The sequence below is a fragment of the Rutidosis leptorrhynchoides genome, chromosome 3 (assembly GCF_046630445.1).
Source record: "Rutidosis leptorrhynchoides isolate AG116_Rl617_1_P2 chromosome 3, CSIRO_AGI_Rlap_v1, whole genome shotgun sequence".
Classification (NCBI taxonomy): Eukaryota; Viridiplantae; Streptophyta; class Magnoliopsida; order Asterales; family Asteraceae; genus Rutidosis; species Rutidosis leptorrhynchoides.
Genome location: NC_092335.1, coordinates 558,559,324 through 558,565,846, shown reverse-complemented (window position 1 = coordinate 558,565,846; position 6,523 = coordinate 558,559,324). Strand labels below are relative to the sequence as shown.

Sequence of the window (6,523 nt, the reverse complement as noted above, 5' to 3'; positions counted from 1 at the left end):
ATTTTAGATAAATATCTTTAAAAATCTTATTTTATTTTATATATTAAATTTAAATATTCTTTCCATTCTATAATGTGTGTCACAATTGACTTTATAAGTTATAAATTTGACTTTAAATTTTTTTTGTTTGTAATATATAATATTTAATAAAAATTTATATTAATGTATTAAGTTTTAAAGTTTTTTTTTCATTTGTATAAGTTTCATAAATATTTTATAACACAAACAAAACTACTTACATTCAAAATAGAAAAAGATTGACTTCAAAAGTCAAATTGGAACAGTTCTTTTAAAACAAACGTAGCCAAAGAAAAAAAGATTACGTTGAAATAATTTTCTTGACGTGCATAACTTTCCTTGTTGTTAAGGCCAATGGATCCGAACGTGTTTAATGTTTTTCGACTGAGCTTAATGCTTAATTCTTATCGTGCGAGCTATATGCTTTATTAGACGAGTGACCTTACGAGTTGAATTCTTATCAGACCCAACATAAGATCTTACAAGACCAAGTAGAATATCTTAGAAGACTTAACATAACAACACTTAGGTGCTGTTTGTTTTTTAAGATGTTTTTGTCTGAAGGTCTTTAAACCATGTCTGCAGAGAAGATGTGGTCCGAATGTCTGCATGCTAAATATTGAAGACAGTTTGTTTTTATATCTGCTAAATATAATATAAAATTATATATTACCTAATAATAATAATAATAATAATAATAATAATAATAATAATAATAATAATAATAATAATAATAATAATAATAATAACATTTTAAAATAGAAAAAGGAAACAAAATCGAGATCTGATAAAAATCGAAAGACAAAATTGATGATAATATAATAATCAATCTCTGAACAATTAATCAAGAGCAAGAGTGAATTGAGAAGTCTCTTGGGGTTATGATTTATGTCACTGACATGAAGACAAATTTATTCACCTTCAATAAAGACTTTTAAATCTAACCACTGAACATAATAAGAAAAGGTCAAATACATACTTTCACCTAATTTGTACTCAAAGGTATACAAATCTGTGTCGCTATCCATAACTTAAATTAGATGTTTGATAATTTTCATCGTTGTTTTGATTATTAGTTAGCTAAAACAAAATCAAACCCAAGCCAAGCCAAGCCAAGCCAAGCCAAGCCAAGCCAAGTATCATATCGATTTTAAATCAAAAGATAAACAGACATGGTGGTGTGGCCGGAGTTAGTTCGTCCGGAGATGGTGTGGTCGGAGTTAGTTCGGCCGGAGATGGTGTGGCCGGAATTGGTTTCGAGGGTGGTGGTGCCATAACCATCGTGAGGTCAGTGGGGAAGGTAGAAAGATGATACAATACAACTCTGTAAAAGAGTTGGGTAAAAAGGTCTTCAAATATTAGAAGCTATTGTTTAGAGCTGCAAAATGGAAGACATTTGAAGATGTTATTTTGTCTTGTGTCTTCGAAAAAACAAACCGTCTTAAACGAAAACGTCTGCCCGCCCGCAGACATAAGATAAAATAAGGTCTTCCATAACAAAAACAAACAACACCTTAGACAGATTATGTTTAGACTCCAAATGCATAGTTTGTTTCCTGACTTGTCTAACCAGTATGGCATTCGACTGACACCGAAGACAAAGTCGAAAAAAAGGTTGCACGTCGGCATGACAAGTAACCTTAAGAGACAACACTAGGAATGAAGACGAGTTGAATGCTTATCGAAAGAGCTGAATACTTATAGGACGATTTGAATACTTATCGGACAATCTGAATGCTTTATCAGATGATTTAATGCTTATCGAACGAGATTATTGACTATCAGACGAGCTTAAAGCTTATCGAGCGAGCTTAATGTCTATCGGACGAGCTGAATGCCGATTAGATGATCTTAATGTTTATCGGGCGATCTTAATGCTTATCGGGCGATCTTAACGCTTATCGGGTGATCTTAATGCGTATCAGGCGATCATAATGCTTATCGGGCAAGCTTAATGCAACAAATGATCTTAATGCTTATTAGACGAGGATAAGGCTTAACTAACATGATTCATACTTATCGGAAGAGTTGAAGGCTTATCGAACGATTACAACTTTATAAGACGTGCTTAATAACTATAAGATGAATCCTTGTGTTGTTGGTCTAGCGGTAATGACCCATACCTCTTTGTTAGAGGTTGGGAGTCCGATTCTATGAGGCAGCAACATTGCACACAATGATAACACTTGATCTTGAATTCCAACCAAAGTCGCCTTTCACACTTCGTTATGGTGGCAGTGAAGATGGGGTTTTACCGGTCATGTCCTAAGATTGGTCGATGTTTTTTTCAGGGCAGCAGTTAGGGGCGAATTATGCAACTGCGAGAGATGATCGCGTGAGTTGTTTAGTCCTCTCTGGATGATCTCAAACTTCTGTTAAAAAGTGATTATAGGATGAGTTTAATGCTTGACGAATTTACTCTTTATTTTTGTATTTAATTTTTTATTTAATGGTAATAATAGTTTTGTCTTTATTTTTGTATTTAATTTTCTTTTAATGGTAAATAAATAATAATAGTTTTGATTTTTCCATTTTCATGGCGTCTCAATTTTATTTTATTTTAAAAAAATTCATACTTATTGGCCCGAGGTTCACTCGGAAGCAATCTTTATCCGTCATAGGAAGAGGGATGACTTTATCTTCTTTTAAGAGTGTTTTCTCTCTGGGTTGAAAAATTACTTGTCTTTATTTTCGGATAGTGGAAAGATTGTCTACATCTCACCTCTCCATACACCACTTATGTGGTATTAGATTTTATTGTTGTTGTATATTAGTGAATTTTAATTTTAATTTTTTTTTTTCTTTCTAAAAAGGATTTTGTTATTGATGGTTATTGCAGTTTACAAGTATTTTTTGCACGGTTCAAAAAATATAAATACCTATTGCGTATGATGACCGCAATAATTTTTCATTTTGGCTCTAAATGAAAATGTTAAATTTGATGGCGAACTTGTTAAAAATTTCTAAAAGGAATCGACCCACCAACTGCATACATATGTCATCTTCTGATTCCTTTATCTTCTCTATCTCCCAAAAGCCTACACACCAACAAAATCCCACCAAAAATTCCGGTAAAACGCTAGTTTTTCAAGCCTGCTTATCCTTGATAATATTGTATACACATAGCCTCTTTACGAGCCTCGCTTCCATTTCTACATCGTCATTACAAACCCTACCTCTCTATCTGATATTCCCTGAAAAAAATTAACGTTGAAAGAGGCGGACGACACTGCTTCCCGAGGTAACCAATGAGTATAGAATTTTAGGATTTTAGCATATTTTTGTTGGTAATCTAGACCGTTGAATCGTGGGTTAGGGTTTTGTTTTTCCTGTTAATTTCGATTAAAGCAACATATATTCCAACCTTTAATTTTCGAATACAGAGAGCATAACTGAAACTTCATATGCGTGTTTTGATAAAAAGAAATTACAGATCAAATCTCTCCGTTGTCCATCCGCTTATTTCCCATCATCCTAATCCGATTTCACACGGTTTGTGGTTTTTGATCTTCCTGTTGTGCTGCCGATTTTCGTTTTCTTTTTCATTTTCTGCTGCTTTTATTCAATTCATTTTTATGGATAAGTTGTTACATTTATTTGGGTTGCGATGGCGAGAGTAATACAGATTATTGATCATAGCTGTTGAATATATTTGTATTGTGACGTTTCATGTCGAATTTTTCATTTGATGCACATAGATGTTTATAGGTGTTGTTTTATGTGGTTGTTGTGAACATGATAGCGGCATTAAGAGACTAGAATATCGCTTTTGAAGTTTCATAGCCGTGTCAATATGATTGCATACTTTTTATCATATCGTTTCTGCAGTTATGTGTTTTGGTTTATAGCTGGCAGGCTGGTGTTTCGTGTCGGTTTTGTTGTTTGATGCGTATATATGTTTATGGATGGTAGTTGTGGACATCTCAGGAGTATTAGGACAGTGGAATCTGACTTTTTTTGAAGTTGTTAGTTACGTGAGTCTTATTGTGTGTTTTTCTATGTCATGGTTGTTGGGTTGACTGATTTTGGTTTCGACTTTATCATTGTTTATGAGCAGCTTGTTAATAATCTGTAGCTTTTTATCGATCTATGTGTTCATTGATAATATATGTATCACGTTTGTACTAACTGTGGTTTTGCTTATTGGTAGCATGGCGCAACCGACGTCGACTCCTCTGGCACAACTTAACCCGCCTGACAAGCCGAGTTATCGAAGCGAGAGTTTACAAAAGGTGGGTCACTAGGAATACATCCACTTAGTCTGCCACTGGATACTGCAAAAACAACCATCGATTACAACATCAGCTCTAGAGAGCTCACCGGTTTCACAGGTAAATTCTCCAATTTGATATATACAACTTGCAACAGTTATATACATAATTTATTGAGGGAGTGATTTTAGGTAATTTCTCCAATTATTGTTCTGTTATATACAACAATTTGCACTAGAGAGTTTTTACATTTAATAAATGAGTTCGGGACAAATTGGGCGCCATTATTTTAAGAACCCAAAGAGAGAAAGCAGAAAGATACACGCAAGTTTCTCAATAGAAAAGTGTACAGACTTTTATTCTTTTCGGCTATTCATATTCAAGGTGGACTGCTTGGAATGACTGCACGTAATGAATATCGCTATAAAAAGCGAGAAACAGCAGCTATCGATCTCAGGTATACTGGAATTTGTGACAGATTGAGGAGTAATTTATTAGTCATTATCATATTTTCATCTTACATTTATATGCATTAGAAAAGTTAAATGTGCATGTCATAACCAACCCTTTATGACCCTTAGTTTTATATATTTTGAAAATCTGCAGCACTTTAATGTTCCATATATTTAATTGTGACGTATCATCATGAACTTTAGGGGTTTTCACTCTTGAACAGAGTTTTATTTTGTCCTAAAAGAGTTTCTGTGCCTATAACATACTCTTCATATCTTTGACGTCTAAAGGTTTATGTGATACTTTTTGTGAAACTGATGCACTCTATGTACATCTTGTAGATTAGTTAAATATCTTTTTGATGGTTCTTTTGCATTATACTTGCTATTTTTTAGGTAGTTTTTCTGTTTAGTGAGTTGTTAGTTTCTTATGTTTACTTTCTTATGTATGCAATTGCACATTTGTGTTGCATGTTTATGTATTGTATCATCAATTGTAGAGCAATAGTTTTAAGTGTGTCAAGCAGAAAAAGATTAAGAAAAGCTAACAATTGTGATGATCATTGTGGCGATCATTCGGGTAGTCGTCTATTTGAAACTGTTTTGCCAGTTTTATCGTCGAGACAGATCACCAATAAGTATTCATTGCAGCGATGTTGATGTGCCTCTGTTGTTTTACTTTCTTATTGGCTTCAACTTTCGTTATATGTTTGTATTAACCTCTCGGGATAAATGTTGTGTCATGTATCTCAGGCACTGAGTTGATATATACTAATACAGACACATGATTTCTCAGGTGTGTATTTCTTGTTATAACAATAGGTAGAGGGCTTGTGCCAAACATCGACAAAATGCCTAAAATCACCAAGTGGGTTGCAAAGAATTGATGTGAAAAATCTTCTCTTCTATTAGTCAACATACTTATAGTATGTTACTTTTCCTTCTACTTGTTTGAATTTTATGGTTGAAGAATTCATTAGTACAATAATTGTTTTTAGTTCATTAAGTTAGGTCTTATCTTTCAAGGTAAAAGGTCATTTATGCAATTATTATTCGGTTCATGTTGACTGTTTATTCTATTCATGTTGACTGTTTATCTATGAGATTCATGTTTGTATCCATAAATTTATTGTAGAGTATTGGGGATATGCTTGCTAGTAACGAAGTAACTTATATATCCTTGCTGTTAATTTATGTTGACTGTAACAGTATTGACTCTGAAGACTAAGATTCGAATGAGTTTGATAACGTGGAACTTGAAGTGAAGACGAAAAACCAATAGCTAAAACTAGAGGCATGGCGAAATGGAGTTTAATGATATAGGGTAGCTTAGATGAAGATTACATTCAGCTGTGTTTTTGTGCTAATGATATTAAACTTTTTCTTCACATTTAGGAACTTTTATTGTTTATTTTGTTATGTGATTATTGATTGTCCAAATACTTTGCATTACATTGTATAGATTTAAATAGAAAAAGTTAAAGGCGAAAGGGATTTGAACCCTGGCCACCAACGTACTGATAACTCCACTTGACCAACCAAGCTGGATGACATTCGTGTGAAATACAAAACATATTCTTGAGAATGGAACATGTTTTAGAAATAATCGGTTCTCAAAGTCAAGTTTAGAGACTAGTTTTAAAATCGATTTCCGCTTCGGAAACCCCTATCCACTGGAACCGTTTTTAAAACCGATTCCTAAAGTCCTTAACTATTGCTTTTTTTTGTAGTAGTGACTATAGTTTTGCCTTCATAGCTGCTGACATTATAATATGTGTCCGTGTGTGTTTTTTTATACACACTATATAGTGTTATTGGAAAGCAACAAATTATATTTGTTAG

At 33.3% G+C, this 6,523-nt stretch overlaps 1 long non-coding RNA gene across 2 annotated transcripts; it reads left to right on the top strand.

The window, feature by feature from the left end:
- The first annotated feature begins 4,539 nt into the window (after positions 1-4,539).
- LOC139898583 (uncharacterized) lies at positions 4,540-6,183 on the top strand. 2 transcript variants are annotated; one of them, XR_011777064.1, is made up of 3 exons: positions 4,540-4,686; positions 5,478-5,607; positions 5,817-6,183. It is a non-coding gene; the product is annotated as an uncharacterized lncRNA (long non-coding RNA). The 2 variants fall into 2 exon arrangements; XR_011777063.1 differs by having other exon boundaries at positions 5,891-6,179.
- The last annotated feature ends 340 nt before the right edge of the window (positions 6,184-6,523 follow it).